General features: G+C 37.3%; 1 pseudogene; it reads right to left on the bottom strand.

The window, feature by feature from the left end:
* Positions 1-11,178: 11,178 nt before the first annotated feature.
* Positions 11,179-14,221, bottom strand: LOC144249347 (transcription factor JunD-like; annotated as a pseudogene).
* Positions 14,222-14,646: the final 425 nt, after the last annotated feature.

The raw sequence follows: 14,646 nt of genomic DNA, 5'->3' as shown, positions 1-14,646 counted from the left end.
TGGAAGGTTTTAATTTCATCTTCTAACCTGAAGCTTAATTTCGCCGGATACAAGATTCTTGGTTGGAATTCATTTTCTTTAAGCGTTTGAAATATGTTATTCCAAGATCTTCTAGCTTTTAGAGTCTGTGTTGAGAGATCAGCTGTTATTCTGATTGGTTTACCCCTAAGTGTAATCTGCTTCCTTTCCCTTGTAGCTTTTAACATTCTCTCCTTATTCTGTATGTTGGACATCTTCATTATAATGTGTCTAGGTGTGGATCTCTTATGATTTTGCACATTCGGCGTCCTGTAGGCTTCTAGGATTTGGGATTCTGTCTCATTCTTCAAGTCTGGGAAGTTTTCTTGTATTATTTCACTGAATAGATTGGTTAATCCTTTGGTTTGGAGCTCTGTGCCTTCCTGTATCCCAATGACTCTTAAGTTTGGTCTTTTGATATTATCCCATAGCTCTTGAATGTTCTGCTCATGGTTTCTTAGTAGACTTGCTGAGCTATCTATGTTCTTTTCAAGTTGAAATACTCTGTCTTCATTGTCTGATGTTCTATCTTCTAAGTGGATCACTCTGCTGGTAGTATTCTCAATTGAGTTTTTAAGTTGGTTTATTGTTTCCTGCATTTCTAGTATTTCTATTTGTTTGTTTTTTATTACCTCTATCTCCCTGTGAAATTGATCTTTAACTTCCTGGATTTGTTTGTCAATGTGATCTTTCATTGTCTGATTTTGCTGTCTCATGTCTTCCTTGAGACTCCAGATCATCTGAAGCATGTATGTCCTGAGCTCTCTATCTGACATTCCATCTGTTGCAGCTATTACCTCTTCTAAAGTTGAGTTCACCTGCATTGCCTGTGGTCCTTTCTTTCCTTGTCGTTTCATACTGCTGGCGTTTCTTTCTGCTTGGTGAAATTGTTGTGTCTTTGATATTTTCCCCCTCTATTTATTTATATTGCTCTTGTATAGTTGAAAAATCACCCTTGCAGGGCAGGTAGTGGCTGTGATCCTCCTCCAATTAGTGTGATCCGTCTACCATGCTGGCAGGCCCTAGGTCTGCTTTGCTGGTCGGTCAAAGGTCCACCTACCCAGCAGGCGCCAGGGGCACCTGTGTCACTCCATAGGTTGCTGGGCCTAACCTCCCGATGGGTTGCAGGTTCGCCTCGCTTGCAGGCACTGGGTGTGGGGCCGGTTCCGCCCCTCAGCAGGCTTTGGGCCAGCTCTGCTCCTGTTCACAGTCCCGCCTACCTGCAGACACTGGGGGAGGGGACGGGCCTAGCCCTCAGCCGTCTGCCGCCGGACCTGTCCTAGTGGGTCCGGTCCGCGTTCCCCGCCGGCGCGTGTAGCTGCAGTCCCTTGGCTGGTTGCTGGGCCTGACCCGCCCGCCCGTGGCTTGCCGGTTCGCCTCGCTTGCAGGCACTGGGGGAGGGGCCGGTTCCGCCCCTCAGCAGGCTTTGGGCCAGCTCTGCTCCTGTTCACAGTCCCGCCTACCTGCAGACACTGGGGGAGGGGACGGGCCTAGCCCTCAGCCATCCGCCGGACCTGTCCTAGTGGGTCCGGTCCGCGTTCCCCGCCGGCGCGTGTAGCTGCAGTCCCTTGGCTGGTTGCTGGGCCTGACCCGCCCGCCCGTGGCTTGCAGATTCGCCTCGCTTGCAGGCACTGGGGGAGGGGCAAAATATATTTTCTTTTATCATGAGCACTATTTTCTCTTCTATTTTCCATCCAAATCTTGACTAATGGTATTCTGAATTATTATTCTTTTCTTTTACAAAAATATTTTTCAAGTGCAGTTTCAATCCAGTCAAATTTGCCTATTCATAAAGGTACATAAACCAAAACCTTCAGGAATTTATTTGGTTTATATGAAGAAGAAAATGGTAATTAGTTCATAAGAGTGAAGTTTTGCACACTGGTTTGCAACTATTTAAATACAGCCATTAGTAGGAGAATGACTTTAAGTTTGAAAATATGGGCAGATTTTGTAAAGAAGAAACAATACACTGGGTGTTTCAGTGCTTCAATGAATAAGATGTAAGAGGAGTCACATAAGGAATGTCATATAACAAATATTCGACTATCATACGAACACAAGTTTTCCAATTTTTCTTAAACTTGTTTATGGGAGACAGTTTTTTTTTTTTTTTTTTTTACATTTTCGTTGGTAATGGATATTCTAACTGCAATGTGACAGGTTGAATTTGGTATGTTCTGAATTTTATAGGATATGATTTCAATCAAGGTCTTGTGGATGGAGGAAAAAATGTAAACTCTTACAATACAACATTTGAATAAAATAAAATTTAAAAAAAACTTTGAAATGGGCATGTTGGGATTATTTTCTTAGAAGATTCCTATATCTTTTTAAAAAATATTTTTAGTTGTAGATGGACACAACACTTTTATCTTATGTGGTTCTGCAGATTTAACCCAGTGCCTCACAATTGCTAGACAACCACTTTACAACTGATCGACCACCCCAGCCTAATATTACTCTTTCTGCCTATACAAACATGAAATCCACAGTTTCTGGTATATAATTTTATTGTAAGCAAAAGTATTTCAGATACTGTAGATCCAAGCCAAATAAGACACCATCTTTAATTTTAAGAAGTCTGTGGGAAAGATTAAAAATCAAACAAACACTGGCCATTAAATAATATAACTTATGATACAAAGGAAAACATAGTGTATACAGGCTCAAAGACAAGGGTAAGATCTGAGAAATTTCACGATATAAACGGGAGTAAACAAAAATATTCCTCTGAAGAATAAGGGATGTTTGAGTTAAAATTTATTATTTGTTTATTTTTTTAAATTTTGTTTTTGGGGATGCAGCAAGGGCTTTCTTTGTGGTAGGCCAGCGAAGAAAGAGCTCCACACCAGATCTTTACTTGAAATTAATATAAAAAATATGACACTGATTTATATACAATTTTTCTGTTGTTTTGGTAAATGATAATTATAAAGATTATGGAGAGTAATAGATTGACTGAAAGAATGTTCATAAAAATCCTGTTGTGATAAAAGGATCCTGTTTTTCTTCCAAGAATACCCATTAATATGAACAAATATTTCAGTTTTATTTCCATAAGAATTACTTTTTATCCACAAGCTGGCACTGAAATCTCAGGAGACATATTCCTGCTTTGTCTTTACATTGCCACTGTCTTTGTAGGGCCAAGCCCAGGCTTACTGACTTCCCAATAACTACATGGCTCTAACACATATCTTTATGATCCTCACCATGAGACTTTTGGTATCGAGAAATTTGGGGGAAGAGTAGGACAGTCCATGTGAGTTCAAATGCAAAGTGTTTGTTTTCCTGGCCAAGGTCATGAAGGAACTCTCCACCTGCACCATCTACAAGTTGGGTGTGCTTTAGGCCATCATAATCAGCCTCAGTGGCTTCTCATGGGCCTGCTTCAAATTAAAAATCACAAATATCATCCCATGGCTAATTATTTTCTTATTGATCCTCACCATGTCCCCTATACCAATGAAACAATTGGAAGCCACACAAAATTCTGTTAAGAATATAAAATGGTATAGCAGGTATAGGAAAGAATTTGGTGATTACTAAAATTGTAAATATAGAATTACCACATGACCTACCAATTACTTTTCTACCTGTATTTCCAAATGAACTGAACACAGATATTCAAACACCAAATAAAATCTAGCTTGGTCTTCTATTTCTCACTCACCACTATTCATTTCTGCTCATGAGCTAAAAGCACAGGAGCCTCTTTTCTTGAACTGATGGCATTCAGTGGTCTCTAGTTTTGAGACTGTGTGGTTCTTTCCAGCAGATACGTAATAATTTTCTTTCAGAGACTTAAACAAAAATCATGTTTCTTCTAAGCTTCAGATTTTCTCCATGAAGCTCCCCATAAAAAAAGAGCCACTCACACCATTCTGCTGCTCATCATCTGCTTTGATATCCAGTATTATTTGGACTTCATTATTTCACTATTAATAGGCATAGTGTGGACAAGTTTTCTCATCCTGACATGTCTTCAAAAGGCTTGTGATCAGGGCTGAGGATGTGGCTCAAGTGGTAGCGTGCTCGCCTGGCATGCGTGCAGCCCGGGTTAGATCCTCAGCACCAAATACAAACAAATATGTTGTGTCCGCTGAAAACCAAAATATATACATATATTAAAAAATCTCTCTCTCTCTCTCTCTCTCTCTCTCTCTCTCTCTCTCTCTCTCTCTCTCTCTCTTCTCTCTCTCTCTCTCCCTCTCTTTAAAAAAGGCTTGTAATCAATTATGATGGCATGCTCACTCTTTTGGTGTTGATCAATGCTGACACTTAAATAATAAAACTATGCAAGTGTGGAGGAGGAAAAAAGTTCAGCTTCTGACAAAGTGGAGGAAAAAAGCTCAGCTTCTGACAAAACAAATTTGTCACTCTTATTAAAATAATATTCTCTATTTCAGAACATTTTACCTCTGATGAAAATCAATAAAGTAGGATTAAATTTTCTACTAGATCAAAGATATCTAAATAGCTAGCAAATAGCTTCTGGATTTTTTTTTCTGTATCTGGATCAGTTTTTCAACATTTGCTTTAATTTTCACTATATCTGACACCATTAGAATATCATAAATTTTTATAATTTTTATTCACTTTGTATCTTAGACATTTATATTGAGTCTATTTTTTGTCTTCTTGCATTACAGTTCCTGATATTTTTTTCAGTGAAATTCTATTAGAGGATTATTGATGCTTTTCTGTTTTTTTTTCTTTTTTGTCTATTAATATATGCATGCTCATATCAAAACTATTCAGGAGTCTGCAGGAGTATTGCAAGTTTGTGGAAACCTTGGGTGACTTAGTGACATCCTGTGAACAAAACAGGTAGGAGATGTATCTCATTCTTGGACCACTTTAGTGTTCACTTTCCTTTACCAAAACTAGTACAACAACAACCTGAACAACAGAAATCCAACAAATACCATGAAAGAGTACTCCATGAAAAAGAGAATGCCTTCACTTTTTAAAAAATAGAAGTGTTGGGCACCATATGAGAATTCAACTCAATAACACCAATAAAGAAAAAGTCTTGAAAACACTGAAGTCTATAGAATTATAGTTAGAGATGACCAAAAGAATTGGAAGCTACACACACTTCTGTTAAAAATATAAATGGTAGAGTAGGTATAGAAAAGGATTTGATGATTGCTAAAATTTTAAACATAGAATTACCACATAACTTACCAATTTTATTCTTAGCTATATTTCCAAATGAACTTAAAACACACATTCAAACACTTGAACATGAATATCAATGCCATCACCCTTTACACTAGGAGATATATGAAAATCCAAATTTTCATCAGAAATAGTAAACAAATGTGTCTATGTATTTATATGTATCCATGTCTGAGTAAGCACATGTACATATAGATATATTCATACAAACAAATCATATCTATATATAGCATCTATATATATGTTTGAATATTACTCTGCAATAAAAATGAAGTACTGATACAGGCTACCATGTAGACAAATATAAAAAATATTAAGAAAGTAAGCAAAATCAGACATGATATTTAACCTGTGTTATAACTATATTTATATCAAATATCCAAAAATTGGAATTCATGGAGTTAGAAAGGAGAGAGTAAGTTGCCAGGGGCTTGGAAGCCATTTAAGTGAGTGGTTGTTTAACAGATTACATGGCTTATTTTCAGTAATTAAAATGTCTAAAACAAGGTAATTCTTGTAATTATACCACAACATTTTAAATGACACTACATAATTTATTTTTGATGGGCACTTTTATGAGAATTCAACTCAATAACACCAATAAGGAAAAAGTCTTGAAAACACTTAGGTCTATAGAATTATAGCTAGAGATGACAGAAATGAACTATGGAATTGAACATAACTTTCTTATCTTTGTATTGAACACATTACAAGAGTAACTGCATCATGTAGAGCCACAAAAATAGAATCCTAAATACAATGAGTTATACTCTTTGTATGTATAATATCCCAAAATATATTCTACATCATGCATATCTAAAAGGAACAAATAAATTAAAATTAAAAAAGAAACTATGGAGTTATAGTCTCCCACATGTACTATGTATCACCAAGATAAAGCGTGAATGGTAACACTAGATACCAGAATTCAAGAGCCTTCTCTATGTCAGGCAGTACTCTTGATTCATTATTTACTTTGTCCATATCTTTCCAGTATCTTGCATCCTGATTGGAAGGCTTCTGATCTTACAGATGAGTACACTAAGTTTGAGGTCACCATCACTGCAGACTAAGTCTCTGACAATTAATTTGTGTCATTTCCAATTTACTGAATCATGTATCAAAATTAAAAGTCAGTCTCCCCCCCCAACTCCACCTGTAGGAGGAGGAAGCAAGAGGTATAAATTACAACAGGGCAACAAAGCCATCTTCATAAACTATTAATGTTTAAAGCTTGATTGTGGTCATTGTTACACTGATAAATATATATGTCCAAACATGAAAAAGTATGAATGATATATGTGTATAGTTTATTGTATTTCAGTATTACCCTAATACAATTGTTTTAAATTTAAATGAAATACATATATTACTCAGAAAAACAAGTATATATTTGGAAAGCATAGAAAAAAGATGCTAAACATTATATGTTATCAAGAAATTACAAATTAAACACACCTATAAAAATTTACAGAATTTTAAACCTGACAATATCAAGAAATGGCAAAGAGGGGCACAAGAATAACTCTTATAAATTGCTGTAGGAATAACAAAATTGAACAGCCACTCTGAAAGACAGTTTGGTAGCTTCTTAAAAATTAAATATAGACTTAGTATGGCCCACTAATTGTACTTCTCAGGTTATTTCAATGAAATTGAAAGCTACGTCCACAGAAAACCCACATACAAATGTGCACAGAATCTTCATTCATGATTGCTAAGAGCAGGAAGCAGCTAAGAAAGACTTCAGTAGCTATTTACCTCTCATTAATGTAAATATATGAAACATCCATACACTGGAGGGTCATTCAAAAATTTTTTAAAAATGAAATTTGCTATTAAACATGAAAACACATGGAGGCATCATAGATAAATATTGTTGGAAAAGAATATATTGTCTGAAATGCACAATTTTGTGATTCCAAATTTGTGACATGCTGGTTCCTAGAATGGGAAAGAGAAAATCCTCCATGATTGGCATCTACAGTTCATTTTTTTCCACAGTTCTTAAACTACCTGCTCATGGCTAAGCTGGACTGTACAGAAGCTGAAGAAATTATCTTCAAGCACAGATTGGTTCATAATGACAATGTATATCTGCTAAGTATTCGGTATGATGAGGGTGAGAGAATGAGAAGATGGACTACAATGGGAAGGGGTAATTGGAAGAAAAACTGGCTCCCTCAGGAAGAAGGTGCTTTAAACTGTCTTCATTCCCAAATGAGAAAAATCATTAGTAAAATTTGTTCCTTCTTTTCTCTCTTCTCTACTTTCTTCCTTCTTCATTTCATTGGTTATTTTCTTCTTATCTCTCACTCTCCATTTCTTCCATGATTTCTGTCTAAGAGAAGATGTCTCAGTTCACTCTTCATATTTACTTGTCAGAAACTAGTAATTTGGAAAATAAAGCTCTATGGGAGGCACATCCATTTATATTGGGTGTCATTACACTGAATTGTTTTCAATTGAAAAACCTGAAAAATATATTTTAAGAGTATAAACACTCACATAAAACATTAGTGTGTATTATTTATTTGTTTATTTATTTTCTTATACAACAAGCTATACATATCCCGGGTCTAGTGAGAGGCCCTACATTGTTTTGCTAGGAAGAGAACCAGAAAAAAAAGACAACATCAATAAAAACCAAATTATTATTATCAAATTACTGACTTTTCTATAATAAAAGAAGTTAATAATAATTTAGAGAAAGTTACTTTATCTCTTCCTGAAAAATATTTAAACTTTCAAAGGTATTTTCACTGATTTTTCACCCAAAGATCAAAGGATAATTTTATTCACTGAAAACTTTAAAGGAAAAATGTTTTCCAAAGGCAATTTGAATTCACTCAATCAATGAAAATGGACTTTGGGTGTTCAGGAAATGTATGCATTTTCTATAGAAATTTTTGTAATTTTAAAGGAGAAAAGTAATTGGATCATCAAAGTACAGCTTTACCCTAAATATCTGAATTCACATATTGATGTCAGAATGGTCAAACTTGGAAAATAAAAGAAATTTTTTTGAAGAAGATTCAAAGCCCTGGGTGCCTACTTCTTTTAACCCATGAGTCTTTCAGGCACTGAGTGACTATGAAGACAGATTTAAAGATAGGTCCTCAGTGCAGTTAGGTAAATCCGATCTCATATCCAGTAAGATAAATAAAATGGAGGCCATCTTAGAGAATGGAAACCAGAGCAGCCCTTGGGGAAATTGAAATGTTAATGTTCTCTAAGCCTGGAGACCATCCTAAGTAAATGTTAATGAAACAGCTCCCAGCAAACAGGGAAGTGCTAATCCCAAAGCTGCCCCAGGCCCTTTCTGCCCAGATTACTCCTCCAGCTCACCTATCTCCCACCTTTTGGGCCTTTCCACCTGGGAAACAAAAGACATGAGTGTGGGAAAACTGAAAGAAGACTTTAGCAATAAAAAAGGGAAGACCTCGTCCTTCTACGGATTCCGTCTTTTGGGTCTTCTTCTTTCTCTTGGGAGAAGTCTTTTCTGCTGTCCTTTAATAAAGCTTTACTTTTCACTCTACACTTGCCTCAGTGGGCTTCTCTAGTGTTATACTGCAGCATTGGGGAAGAAATGACTCCAGGTAAACAGTGGTAACAACTATTCTCTGAGAGGCACCAGAGTTAATGAACATTGCAGCATTATTCAAAGTGTAGCCTGAGAAGACTTTCTGTTATTACTGAGTTTATTCATGGGAAATAGTCATTTTTTTTTCCCATTTTGGCCATAGATGTGTCAAAGACAGTTTAACAAGTTGAACTTGACAGTTCCTTCTTCCCAGCCTGGTTCATTCATTTCCCTTGAAATGAAGCATTTTATTGAATTTATTAAAAATATGTTTGTAAACTATTTCCTTCTACTCTGTCCTCACCAGCAAGGGAAGTGATGATATTTGCTTACCTTTGTTGCTTTCTACAAAACATCTCTAGGCTTCACATCTGGGTTTCCTGCTAAATTCAGCACGATGTTTATGATATGTTCCTCTTATTTCCCTATTTCTTAACACTGTAATAGTATCTTAGATTCTCCTGCTTTACAAACACCTAAGTATCTTAGTGTATTCACACACATGAAACATGTTGATTCCACTTTTCATGGAACTTACCTATTAATTCAGAAGTATTTCATAATCTTCATCCTTCTTTCATAGGGTCTGTCACTTACTTTGACTGAGCCTCTTGTATTTTATTTATTTCAAGGTTTTTACATTTATTTAAGGAGCATTATGTCAAAAGTACGAATAACATTAAATTCCATTAGAAATAAATTTGATAATATTGGAGAGTTAGAGTGTTAAAATATTTTATCTCATCATTCCATACTTCCATATAGAGACTCTGATAGAAATTACAGCTACTTTAAGTGTTTTATAGATCAAAAAAATTAAGATGTGAGCTAAAAATCTTGAATTAAGTACCCCAAATGGAGTCATGGCTGTGTTATTTAATGCAATTTTACCAAGTTACCACGAAACTCTGGACACACACACACACACACACACACATTTTTTAAAAAAAGGAGTCTTGGAGGTATCAGTCCTCTCCTCGGGAAAGCAAAAAAATGTTTTAAAAATATTGTTATTTGAGGATTAACATTTGTCAAAGCAGGCTAATGTTAGGGTAGTCATTTCTCCTCTAAAGTATGAAGTCTTGAATGTACTACATTAATTCTCCCAAGCCAGGATTTGTCATAAGCCTAACAAGTAAGAAAAACCCAGTATCAGAGAAATTTTCAGCCCAGTTCTTTAAGAAGTTGAAAAAAGAATGAATACCAATTCTTGTAAAATTATTTTATAAAATAGAAAATAGCAAAAAACTTTCTAACCTCATTCTATGAAACTAATATCAACCGAATGCAAAAACCAGACAGACACATCGAGGAAAGAATATTTCAGGCCAGTATTCCTGATGAACAGAGATGTAATAATTATCAGTAAAATTATGACAAGCAGCATACAAAATCATATTAAAAAGATAGTGCAATCTGATCAGTGGGGTTTGTCCCAGGGATGCAGGGTTGGTTCGAAACATGAAAATCAATAAACATATTTTTTAAGTAAATAGATGTAAAGACAAGAATCAGAAAATTATCTAAATAATAGTAGAAAAAGCATGTGACTACATACATGATCAAAACACTAGAAAACTATGTATAGTAGAAATATATCATAAACTATAAAAGCTGTCAATGGTAAATACAGGGAAACATTATTTTTTTATTTTCTTTGTATTGTTATTTATTTATTTATTTATTTATTATAAGTTTTTTGGCGTAAGGAGACTGTGCAAACAGAAAACTGGGCAAACAAAGGATTACAAACAGGAATGTGCACTCCTAGCAAAATAAAAAGAAAGACAAAAACTAAAGAACAAACAGGGAGTGGTGGTCAGAAGGACAGAAGAGGGTAGCCAGAGCTAGGAAAAGTCATAGTGTTTTTTTTTCTTCTTTCCATTTCTTAAAAAAACAAAAACGAAAACGAAAACAAACAAAAAAAACAAAAAAACAAGGAAACACACATGCACACACAACCATTTGTTCCAGAGTAGAAACATAAATAGAGCAGAATCAACACTTTGTTCTTCTTTCTTCCAAAGGCAAAAAAAAAAAAAAAAAATGAAGTAAAAGAAAAGCCAGGCTGGTGGCTGCGCCCCACAGAGCCCCTTCCACAGTGGTGTGTACAAAGGGACAGCTGGAGCTCGGGTTTGTGCAACACAGGGCCACACAGAGAGGCAGCTCCAGGAAAGGGGTGGTGTCATGCGCCCAGGGAGCAGGGGGTCCAGCTTATTGAAGTCCAGAGCTGCCCTCAGGGATATACCTGGGGACCGTGCCCTCTCCAAGTCCTGGACACCCTTGGGGAGGGTGTCGCCAGGACTGCTGGCTCTCCAGATCCAAGGCACCCATGCACCACCCCTCGTGAGACAGCTCCTCAAGCAGGGAGGCTGCGCCCGCGCTCGGGCTCAGTATGTGGGCACCTGGTGCTGGGGCAGCAGCTGGCAGCTGCTGTTGACATGAATAATAACTTTCTGCTTGAGCTGCACCACTTGCTCGCTCAGCAGGTTCCTGATCTGGCTCTTGAGCATCTTCAGTTTCTCCTCCAAGTGTGAGATGCGCTCCAGCTTGCGTTTGTGTCACTTGGAAGCTGCCATGCATTTGGCCAGCCTCTTGCGATCTTGCTCCTGCGTGTCCACCTCGATGGGCCACAGCTGCGGGCTCTTGCGGAAGCTTGGTGCGTCGGCCACCATCTGTGGCTAGTCCTTGAGCACTGCCAGGCGCAGCGGCCCCAGTGCTACCGGGCAGATGCAGTGGGAAGGGAATGGGATCAGCGGTGAAGGCCACAGTGGCAGCCCCCAGCACCCCTGCGAGCCATCCGCTAGCTGCTCAGGTTAGCTTAGAGCGGTGCCTCCTTGTAGCCATCTCCCCGAAGAGGGGTGAATGGGGGGGGCTAAGCGTGGATTCCGTGCCAGAGGGTCTTCCTTCCGTGCAGCAGCAGAGGCTGCCCTACCAGCAACAACCTGGTTCTGTTTGTGCAAATCTTCCAGGGCTTTCACAAAGCGCTCTGTGAACTCTTGCTCCTTCCTGTTTGCCACCTTGGGGTAGAGGAACTGCGTGCTTGCCTGTGGTGGTTACCAGCCCTTTGGACTTGGTTATGAGGCGCTCCAGCTCAGGAGAGGCGAGCTTGAGCAGCTCCAGGTTGAGTGAGGAGGGCGAAAGGCCGGGGGGCCACTGCACTGGGGGCGCCCATCCCGCCCAGGGAGGGCGAGGTAGCCCAGCCGCTGTCTGGAGCCGCAACACCTGCTTGCTCAGGCTCAGTGTCAGCGCCTCACAAGCAGCCCTGGGATGCTAAGTTGCTGCCATTGCCACTGATGCTACTACCCAGGCTCAGGGCCTCAGCGCCTTAGAGGGGTGTTTCTATCCTCTGGCTCCCCCCCCCACCTCAAAGCACCGGTAGGAGGCAGGGGAGTGGCTGGGCCGCTGTGCCTGGCCCTCTTGCAGTGGCTCCTCAGAAACATTGTTCTTAAGGGAGAAAAATTTGAAGTATTCCCTCTATAATTCAAAAAAAAAAAAAGATCACCCTTTTTTGTCGCTTTTTTTTTGCCACTTCTATTCAACAACATCCTTGAAACTCTATCCAAAACAAATAGAAGAAAGAATGAAAGTTAAATGAGTAGGAAAAGAGGAACTCAAACTATCACCATTTGCTAATGACTTGCTTCTATATTTAGAAAATCCAAAAAATTTCACCTGAAAACTTTCTTGACTAATAAATAAATTCAGCAAAACAAACACCCATAAAACAAATGCATTTCTATACTTTAAAAATGAATCCACTTTAAAAAAAATTAGGAAAACCACCCCATTAACAATGGCCTCAAAAAAAAGAGAATAAAACAAAATACTTGGGAATCAATCTAAAAAAGAGTTAAAATACCTCTACAATGAAAACCACAGAACACTAAAAATACAGATTGAAAGTCTTAGAAGATGTAAAGATGTTCCAGGTGCTTAGATAGGCAGAATGATCATAGTCAAAACAGCCATACTAACAAAGTAGCTATACAGATTCAATGCAATTCCTTTTAAACTTCCAATGACATTCTTCATAAAACTAGAAAAAGCAAGCATTAACTTAATTTGAAAAAAAGATAGGAGAGCCACAATAGCCAAAGCAATTCTCAACAAAATGAGTGACTCAGTAGGCCTCACAATACTAGACCTTAAACTATACTACAGAGAAATAGTTAAAAAAATTAAAAAGGTACCAACAGACATGTAGACATATATCATACTAGAAAAAGATGCCAAAAACATAAATTGGAGAAAAGATAGCCTCTTCAACAATTGGTGCTGGTAAAACTGGAAATTCATATGTAGAAAGATGAAATTAAAACTTTATCTCTCACTGTGCTCAAAAATCAACTCAAAGTAGATCAAAGACTTAGACATGAGAATGGAAACCATATGACTAACAGAAAAAAAGAAGGTCCACATTCTCATCATGTTAGCTTAAGGACCTGACTTCTTGAATAAGATTCCTAAAATACAAACAGTAAAATTAGTAATCAATAAATGGTATGGATTCAAAGAAAGAAGCTTATTCTTCACAAAGGAAACAATCTATAACATGAATAGAGAGCCAACAGAATGGGAAAAAAATCTTTACCACCACACATCAAATAAGAAACTGAACAGACACTTCACAGAATAAGAAATATAATTGATCAACAAACACATAAAACAGACCATCACCTTTAGCAATTATAGAAATGAAAATCAACGCTTTTTCAATATTTCATTGCACTGCAGTCTTAGTGGCTATTATCAAGAATACAAGCAATATTTTTTTAAAAGAGAGAGTGAGAGAGGGAGAAAGAGAGAAAGAGAGAGAGAGAATTTTAATATCTATCTTTTTTTTTTTTTTTTTTTTTTTAGTTATCGGTGAATACAACATCTTTGTTTGTATGTGGTGCTGAAAATCGAACCCGGGCCGCATGCATGCCAGGTGAGCGCGCTACTGCTTGAGCCACATCCCCAGCCACAGCAATAATTTTTTTTCATTAGGATGGGGGACAAAAGTTACACTCATACATTGCTGGTGGCCACATCAATGTAGAGTAGTTCAATTCACAATAGCTAAACTATGGAAACAACCTAGGTACCCTTCAACAGATGAATGGATAAATAAAATGTGAATATATATATATATATATATATATATATATTTGTGTGTGTGTGTATGAAATATTACTGAACCCTAAAATAATAAAATTATGCACTTGCTGGCAAATGGATGGAATTTGAGAATACCAGGCTAAGCTAAACAAATCAATAGCAAACTTCCAAAGGCTGAATATTTTATCTAATGTGCATATGCTAATTCATAATGGAAGGCACTAGGGAAGAAAAAATGCACTTTGGATTAGAAAGCAAGAAGTGAAGGGAGGCAAAGAGAAATGAGATTTTGAAGGATTATGAAATGGATTAGATATCATTACCTTGCATGCTTATACAATTACATAAGTGGTGCAATTCTATAATAATTGTAACAAATGCAAAAAAGATAGAATAAACTATAAGAGCTAAAACACTGTTGTACTGAAATAGAAGGAAATATACAAAACAATGCACAGAAGAGAGAACAAGGATAAGCCCAGACACTCACTGCACACTCATCTTTGAGAAGGGGTCTAATAATACGTAATGGATAAAGGATAGTCTTTTTACAGATGATGCTGAGGGCACTCAATATTTACATAGGGAAGAAAGAAAATACTGGGGTCCCACTTACCAATCTCTTCCCACCTACTAAGGTGACAGATATGATCTTTCTCTAATTTGATCACTACACAGTGTTACGTGTATTAAAATATCATGCTATACCACACAAGCAGATGAAGTCGCTATTTTTTCAATCTAAAATTAAAAAA

The sequence above is a fragment of the Urocitellus parryii genome, chromosome 11 (assembly GCF_045843805.1).
Source record: "Urocitellus parryii isolate mUroPar1 chromosome 11, mUroPar1.hap1, whole genome shotgun sequence".
Classification (NCBI taxonomy): Eukaryota; Metazoa; Chordata; class Mammalia; order Rodentia; family Sciuridae; genus Urocitellus; species Urocitellus parryii.
Note: the sequence above shows the minus strand (reverse complement) of the source record. Positions and strands in the feature narration are given on the sequence as shown.